General features: G+C 33.6%; 1 long non-coding RNA gene across 1 annotated transcript in view; it reads left to right on the forward strand.

Moving 5' to 3' along the window:
* The window catches only part of LOC123333955, a 40,796-nt gene extending 33,633 nt beyond the window's left edge, over positions 1 to 7,163 (forward strand). The window contains exons 2-3 of the long non-coding RNA XR_006551559.2: positions 3,535 to 3,730; positions 6,831 to 7,163. This is a non-coding gene — a long non-coding RNA (uncharacterized LOC123333955). The remainder of the gene's footprint in view (positions 1 to 3,534; positions 3,731 to 6,830) is intronic.
* The last annotated feature ends 1,111 nt before the right edge of the window (positions 7,164 to 8,274 follow it).

Genomic DNA, 8,274 nt, shown 5'->3' on the forward strand with positions numbered 1-8,274 from the left:
CAATATAAATTGTCATATTTCCCACTTTGTTTTACTTGTGTATTTTGCTTTATTTGGATAACATTTGTAAAATGAATTTGAAAATTGTGCTGTGCTTCATCATGTCTGACTCTTTGCAACCCCAGAGGTGCCCATCAGGCTCCTCTGTCCATGGGGATTTTCCAGGCAAGAATACTAGAGTGGGTTCCCAACCCGGGGATCAAACCCAGGTCTCCCATATTGCAGGTGGATTCTTTGAGGTCTGAGCTACCAGTCATATTTCCCACTTTGTTTTTCTACAGCACTTTACTTTATTTGCATAATATTTTAAAAATGAATTTGACGATTAGACCTTTAATAAATCTATAATAGTCTCGCTACTTTGTTAAGTTCAACAGACTGGATTTAAAACCTAAACCATGGCACTTGAATGTAATGTAAAAAAATAAAAATTCTACATATTGCTTTACATGTTGATATTTTATAGTATGCATGCCTGTTTATTAAAAGAATAAAACAGTCACTCTCCAAGAACAAGAACTAGAAAAAATTATTCAATTTAAAAGTTTTAATTGTTTTTATTATTTTAATTGAAGTTTTCTAATCTGTATTAAATAATTTCTAAGAAATATTCCTCAATTTGTAATTTGAGTATAAAAAACTGTGGAATGTAAATGATGAAGACTAGAACTGTGCCGGAGAAGGCAATGGCAACCCACTCCAGTACTCTTGCCTGGGAAATCCAATGGACGGAGGAGCCTGGTAGGCTACAGTCCATGGGGTCAGGAAGAGTCGGACACGACTGAGTGACTTCACTTTCACTTTTCACTTTCAAGCACTGGAGAAGGAAATGGCAACCCACTCCAGTGTTCTTGCCTGGAGAATCCCAGGGATGGGAGCCTGATGGGCTGCCATCTATGGGGTCGCACAGAGTCGGACACGACTGAAGCGACTTAGCAGCAGCAGCAGCAGCAGCAAAACTGTGCCTGATTATTATGTTTTAAAAACTTTCTATTATTTTCATTATCTACATTTTTTAATCGTCCATTTTCAAAATTCTTACTATTTTCTACCAAGAATGGTCTTAATATTTGTATATTCCCTTCAGTCTGGAGTTTTGTTGCTAATATTAATTAGTATTTTCAGTTTCTCTTGATCAGTCTTGCAAAATCATATCTATATGAATCTTCCTATGTAGATTGTTGTTGTTGTTGTTGATATGGAGCTTTTTGTTCTTCAGTTGTATTAATTCTTCAATTTATGATTGTTAACTTTATCCTGTTTCTTACATTTATTTTGCATGTTTTTAACTTTGATAATTAATTATCTAAATTTTAAAATAATTTTCTTAATTATAATTATGGTTATTACAAAAAGTTATCTATGAGTGTTATTTGACTTCTGAAAAGTTTGTATTATAATGTTTTCTGCTTTTATTTCATAATAATCTATCATTTCAGTTTCTATTTTCTTTTCTGGCTCAAGTTGTTTTCATATATATGATTCAAAAAAAGTCATCATTAAAAAAAAAAAAGCAGAACACAACACTGCTCATTTTTATATTTAAACTACTAATTTAATTGCAAAATGTTCAGAAAATATTGCCTTTACACAATTTCTAATTTTTAGAAATTTTTAGTATCTCTCTTCTTGTATACAAATTCATAGTTTTTATAAGTGAATGTTTCAGAGAGACTTGAAGATCAAATAACTCAGCTATTTTAATAAAAAGATGCACTTATCACTTATTGTATTCTACAAATATCTTGTAGCTTTATTTAATTTTATATAGATAGTAAAATGAGCACTGTAGAGAAATAAGAAATAGCATGTCCTGAAAATAATTAGTTTGTTAATTCTCTCAATTTTGCTTAATTTTTCTCAGTATGTAAAACTCATCAGTGTTATATTTTCTTGGTGGCTTATAACTTTTATGAATATTGAATATTTCTTCTTCCTTATTTTGTTAACATTTCATATTTTTCCAAATTTCATTAATATTTTCATGCTTCCTTTCTTTCTACAGCATCTTTGTAATGTATTGTCAATCAATTTTGCTATTTGTTATCGATGCTTCTTTTGTAAGCTTGATATTTTTAACATAAACTGAAAAACCTATGTCTTTCTTGGAGAAATGTTTCTAATTCCACTTATTATAAACCATGATTTTTTGTTAACTTGATTTTGGGCATGGTGTTCCATGTAGAGAAAGGTGAAATATGTAGTTAATTTTTATAAATAATTTATCTCTTTCTTGTTTGACAGTGTACCTACTTTTCCTATGCTGCTTCTTATATATAAATTGTGTCTTTGTGCTCAGTCCTGTTGACTCTTTGCAACTTCATGGGACTGTAGCCCGCCAGGCTCTTCTGTCCATGGGATTATCCCAGCAAGAATACTGAAGCAGGTTGACATTTTCTCCTCCAGAAGTAAAGTGAAGTGGTTCAGTCCTGTCCAACTCTTTGTGACCCCATGGACTATAGCCTACCAGGATCCTCTGTCCATGGGATTTTCCAAGCAAGAGTACTGGAGTGGGTTGCCATTTCCTTCTCCAAGGAAATTGGAAATATATAAATATATATATATGTGTGTATATATATATATGTAGAGAGAGAGAGAGAGGAGAGTTCCCCACCTTTTCTGAAACTAATTAATTAATGATTAATTAATTAATAAACTAATCAATACCCTTAAGATGTTATCATACAAAATTACACATACAAAATCTGATCATTTACAAAATTTTATGGAAATTACCTGCAATTTTAATCTCAGTTGATACAATTGTATTTATTTTATTCCTCTATGTTTTGGGGAAGTACTTCTTAGTATTTATTTTAAATTTTACAGTTACACTATTTATTATGTTTAAACAAAGTTATAAGTAATAGTAGTTTCTAACTCAAATTGCTTATCTAACCATCTTTATAATCTGAATCACACTTGTTAGTTCATTTGTTTGTTTATGTTATTTACTTATCTTTCTTATTTGTTAGTAGTTTTATGATGACTGAATCATTATAAGTGTTATAATTGAATCATCACAAATTTGAAAATATGACTAGTAGAGATTTTGGTATATAAATAATTTATATTAAATATAATCATACCCTTATTTTTGTTATGGTTGAATTGGGTCATAAATATTTACACTCAACTGTAACAGACTTAAAACAGTGTTCTCAACCTAGACAGTTCCTTCCTTCTTTGCTCAGACTGAGGAGATCAAATTTAAAGATCTGAGTTCTTAGGGTGGGATTATTTAAAGATAAACTTAAAGAAATACATTCAATGATAGAAAAAAATTATTATAGTGATGTGATGGCAATGCTGCAGTCATGGTAAATCATGCAGATATTCAAACTACTATTATGACTTGGGGAAATCTCTCCCCACAAGTAATAGCGGTTTTGTTGCCTCATAATTCTTTCTAAATATTTACAAGTTATGGGACTTGAGCAACAGAAGGTAAACTGAAAAGAAAATCTAGAGCAAAGCTTATGTACCATATTGCTTATGACCTTTCATTTCTCGTCACTCTACATCTTTTTACAGGCCCATTTTCAGGTCAGCACATCTATAGAACACTGCATGAAGTGACGGCGATAAATTGAATAGTATTGCTGTTAGTGTGAAATGGACTGACTATAGTGTAATCAATGAACATCTTGGAAGCATGAACCAGTTCACTATTGATAGATATGAAGATAAAGATGTGGAATTAAATCTCCTCATGTATAAGCAATCAACAGTATGTAAAACTATCTATTTGAAACCGACTAATGTATAATACTTTTTGCCTTAGTAGAAAGTCCAAAAGCAAGATGAGTCAAAAAAGAATATATATATATATATATATATATATATATATATATATATATATGTATTCTTTCAGTAATTTTAAAGAAACTCATGTATTTTTTCACAAATAATATTATTTCTTCTTCATGTAGCTTATTCTTTAGCCTTGTCATTTAATTGTGAAGTAATCATAAGCATTGATGTCATAGTTGGATTTTAACTTATTTTAAAAAAAATACTTGTATTTGCACTCTTTACACATTAGCCATGAGCTACAATTTTAACTCATTGCAATTAATGGAATTTGCATCAGTATTACAATTAAAATGGTCATCAAATGATAACAGATACATATATAAGCATATATTTTTGCATAGTTTCTTGAAATAATATTTTCTTATGTAATCTCGAAGACCTTATAGTAAAATAAATATAAAAGTAAATGGATCAAATAACTAAATTCAGCTATACATTATTCCATGAACTTTGAAACAACACAGGCAACCTAGGTGATATGAAATTTCAAGGTGGACACAACACAACTTGAAGAAAGTGACACAGATGATTAGAATCACAAGAATTTGGAACATGAGCCAGGGATGAGACTGTGATGCTTATAAATTTGTGATTGGCATTAGGGCACTTGATTTCTTAATGAAATTAATTGTATTTCTTAAAGAACATGTAAAAATAGAGAAGAATATGTGTGATAAATTGTCACAGAAAGTAAATTAAAAATTGAATGCATTAGAGCCTTAACCAGGTGTGACACGAAACTGAAAGCTGAAGGTTGCAGTTCGGTCATGAACATAACAGAACAAAATCCATTGGTTGATAACGTTCACTTTGTGACCTGTGAATGATTTTTATTCAAAGTACTTCATCATCACACACAAAGGCTAGAGACCAGACCCATTATATGAGTTCTAGCATCGAAACTTTGTTGAAAATGAATAGTCCTACTCATGGAAACATAAATGAGTCATAAAGTATCAACCAGCATTAAAAATTTTAAATCCAGATGGTGATAAAAATGACAAATATAATCTTGACTGTTAACAGGTGATAGATGCAGATTTTGTTTTGTTTTGGATCCATTGAATCTTTTCCACATCCTTTCACTTTTTCTGCTGTATGTGTTTTCTTGAATGGATCATAAAGATTAAAATCAAAACCAGGTACAACTCTTATTATCATTATCTGCTATTTTGACTCCCACATTCACATTTTCTTTTGTTTTATGTACTATTACCACAGATTCTTCTAATAGATATATTTCCAAATTTATAGTACATGTGTTTTGTGATGACATGAAATATAGATATGACATTGATATGACATTGGGTTTTCCACTCCTAAAATTTTGGTAGAAGATGGGGTTGTAATGAATGAATTAAGCTAGAATTAAATGTCTGGTCAGCATATAGTTTTGTGAAATAATAGCCTGATATATAAATCTTTTTATCTGTTCTCTCATATTTAATCTCATAGGCTTCCTGTATACATAACTTAAATGCACACTATAAAATATGGATATACCTAGAAGCAGGAGGTACTAGACAAGGCCCTGAGGGATCTTTGCTACAGCTAGGACAGGAGATAAAGACCTGAATTAATTTCACTTCTCTTCTCATAACTTAGACTTCGACAAATTTGACACAGATAATTAAGAAAGAAAAACAGACTTTCAACCATCTTATCAATATTAATTCAGCCTTTCTCCAGGTGCTTTTCTGTCATATGTTTGTTACATTTCTCCTCTCCTTTTCTCTTTTTTCTTCCATCCATCTCCTTATAACCTTGGCTCCTGCAAAGGGCAACATCATTATAGTGAAGTGATAAAGAAAATCCATTCAAATGCTTGTTTTCTCAACTCAAGCTGAAGTTGAATCTCTGTTACTAGACTTAATGACAAAATATGGTCTTACAGGTGACTATTTGTGTAAAATAAGACCAACAAGCAATGCTGGCATTACCAAAGTCTGTGCCTCCCCATGGGAGGAAAGAGATGAATGTTTTCTGTGGAGGATTTTCTTGCCTGTCTCTCCTTAGTTTCTCCACAATTTGCTTAGTGACATTAGCTTTATTTAATAAGGTGATTGGAAATAACTCACGTACTTAGCAATGAATGATGAGTTCTCAAAAAGGTAATAGGCTTTCGTAAACTTAGGAAAATAAGAGGCAGATTAATGTCATGTTAGCTTGAGGATAAACCTGCCATTGTGAATAAATGACTGTCCTTTACCCACACTGATACTGCAGGTTGTTTCCATAAAAAAATGTATAAAGCCTATTTTCAAACATTGCAGTAGAATATTCTCACTGTAAACATCACTTAGTTTTTGTTTTCATCTTTTTTTAAACACATTCTTAAAGTCTATAGCTTTTTTCAATGTAAGTGTTGAACCCAGGTCTGAAAGAGAATATATAAATAGAGAAAGAGTGATGTGTTATAAAGTTTTATTATGATTTCAGGCACATATTAAAAAACCTATAAGGTAACATTAATCACTAATAATATACTACTAGTGGTTATATGAGAGTGAAAGAGGAGATAGAGAAGTGATGATTTGCATCACTGAAAATTCTGTACTTTGAAGCTGACAGTAATATGACTAAGTACTAAGTTCAGTGCTGTTGGCAATACAAACACTCCACCCATTAAGGGTGAATTCATTTTTCTGAGTTCCAAGAATCATGACCGAAATACAGTAGGGGCAAACTTGATACATTCTGTGTCTTATTATTAGTTATCCTTTTAAAGAATAATCTTTGAAGCAGAGGAAGGACAAAATTTGTGAATTATTAAAATATTTTAACTCAGACTTTTGATTAAGTCTGCTCACCACTGAAAGGAAAATATGCTACCTATTTGGGATAATTTTTTTAAAGGCTATTTAGCTGTTAACCATATTTTTAAATCATTGAGAAGAATCTTGATTCATTTTCTGGGGACAAATATCACTGTACCTGCCACTAATTCTTCCTTTCTGAATCTAAGTGTTCAGAAGCCTCACATGGTTCTGTGTGTTCCTCTGTACTCTTACAAGTGCATACAAGAACATGCCCTGGATGGTCTGCTGACTCAAGAGGACAAGAGACTTGGGAAGCCGACCAGAACCCATAGATCCTCAGCGTGGAACAGAACTGCCCTTCTGAAGTAGACGACCCCCATTTGACTCTCAGGATCATAAGGAACATAGTTAAAATCAACTGAGCTGCAAAACTGAGCCCTGCCTTGGTCAGCCACTCATACCTAATGCTTAAGTGCAGGATTAAGTCTCTCATTCTTGAGTTAGTTTGATATGAAGATATATTTTTGTTTGTTTCTTTTGTTTTGGCAATAATTAATACAAGCTACTTTTAAAAACAGATATTCCCATATGTCTCTTCTGTTGCCCTTTTTTTCTGAAATAGGTAACTAAAATAATTTAATAAAGTACTAAGTAGGCCACATGAAGGAGTACATCAAGGCTGTATATTGTCACCCTGCTTATTTAATGTATATGCAGTTAAACGCTGGGCTGGAAGAAGCACAAGTTGGAATCAAGATTGCCGGGAGAAATATCAATAACCTCAGATATGCAGATGACACCACCCTTATGGCAGAAAGTGAAGAGGAACTAAAAAGCCTCTTGATGAAAGTGAAAGAGGAGAGTGAAAAAGTTAGTTTAAAGCTCAAAATTCAGAAAACTAAGATCATGGCATCTGGGTCCCATCACTTCAGATGGGACTTCACTTTCAGGGAAATAGATGGGGAAACAGTGGAAACAGTGTCAGACTTTATTTTGGGGGGCTCCAAAATCACTGAAGATGGTGATTGCAACCATGAAATTAAAAGACGCTTACTCCTTGGAAGGAAACTTATGACCAACCTAGATAGCATATTCAAAAGCAGAAACATTACTTTGCCAACAAAGGTCCATCTAGTCAAGGCTATGGTTTTTCCAGTGGTCATGTATGGATGTGAGAGTTGGACTATGAAGAAAGCTGAGTGCCGAAGAATTGATGCTTCTGAACTGTGGTATTGGAGAAGACTCTTGACAGTCCCTTGGACTGCAAGGAGATCCAACCAGTCCATTCTAAAGGAGATCAGTCCTGGGTGTTCTTTGGAAGGACTGATGCTAAAGCTGAAACTCCAATACTTTGGGCACCTCAAGCGAAGAGTTGACTCATTGGAAAAGACTCTGATGCTGGGAGGTATTGGGGGCAGGAGGAGAAGGGGACGACAGAGGATGAGATGGCCGGATGGCATCAGCGACTTGATGGCCATGAGTTTGAGTGAACTCCGGGAGTTGGTGATGGACAGGGAGGCCTGCTACTGCTGCTGCTGCTGCCAAGTCGCTTCAGTCGTGTCCGACTCTATGCGACCGCATAGACAGCAGCCTACAAGGCTCCTCCATCCCTGGGATTCTCCAGGCAAGAACACTGGAGTGGGTGGTGTGCTGAAATTCATGGGGTTGTAAAGAGTCAGACACGACTGAGCAACTGAAC

This window comes from Bubalus bubalis, chromosome 1 (genome assembly GCF_019923935.1).
Source record: "Bubalus bubalis isolate 160015118507 breed Murrah chromosome 1, NDDB_SH_1, whole genome shotgun sequence".
NCBI classification, from domain to species: domain Eukaryota; kingdom Metazoa; phylum Chordata; class Mammalia; order Artiodactyla; family Bovidae; genus Bubalus; species Bubalus bubalis.